This window comes from Penaeus monodon, chromosome 24 (genome assembly GCF_015228065.2).
Source record: "Penaeus monodon isolate SGIC_2016 chromosome 24, NSTDA_Pmon_1, whole genome shotgun sequence".
NCBI classification, from domain to species: Eukaryota; Metazoa; Arthropoda; class Malacostraca; order Decapoda; family Penaeidae; genus Penaeus; species Penaeus monodon.
This window is the reverse complement of record NC_051409.1, coordinates 11,233,943-11,234,250: the sequence shown is the minus strand read 5'-3', so window position 1 is coordinate 11,234,250 and position 308 is coordinate 11,233,943.

Here is a 308-nt window from a genome sequence, read left to right as displayed (position 1 = left end):
ATTTTTTCATATTATAGTCACTTTACAATTCACCTTCATTTCAAACCCAAATTCCCTCGAGCTAAAATTTATCTGATAAAAAAAACGTCAGCTTGTAGGATTGTCATTATAGAGAATAGGAGGATGACGTACTGAATGAGATAGCAAATGAATTGTGAAAGACATAACTATGAAAATGCAAAGTGTCAACCTTGAAGAACCAAAGGGAGCGACGCATTTCTGCTGAAACACGAAGTAAGTTTGGAAAATAATTAGTTTCAGTACATTGTATACGCAATATAACTTCAGTTTGTATATGCACTCGGTGA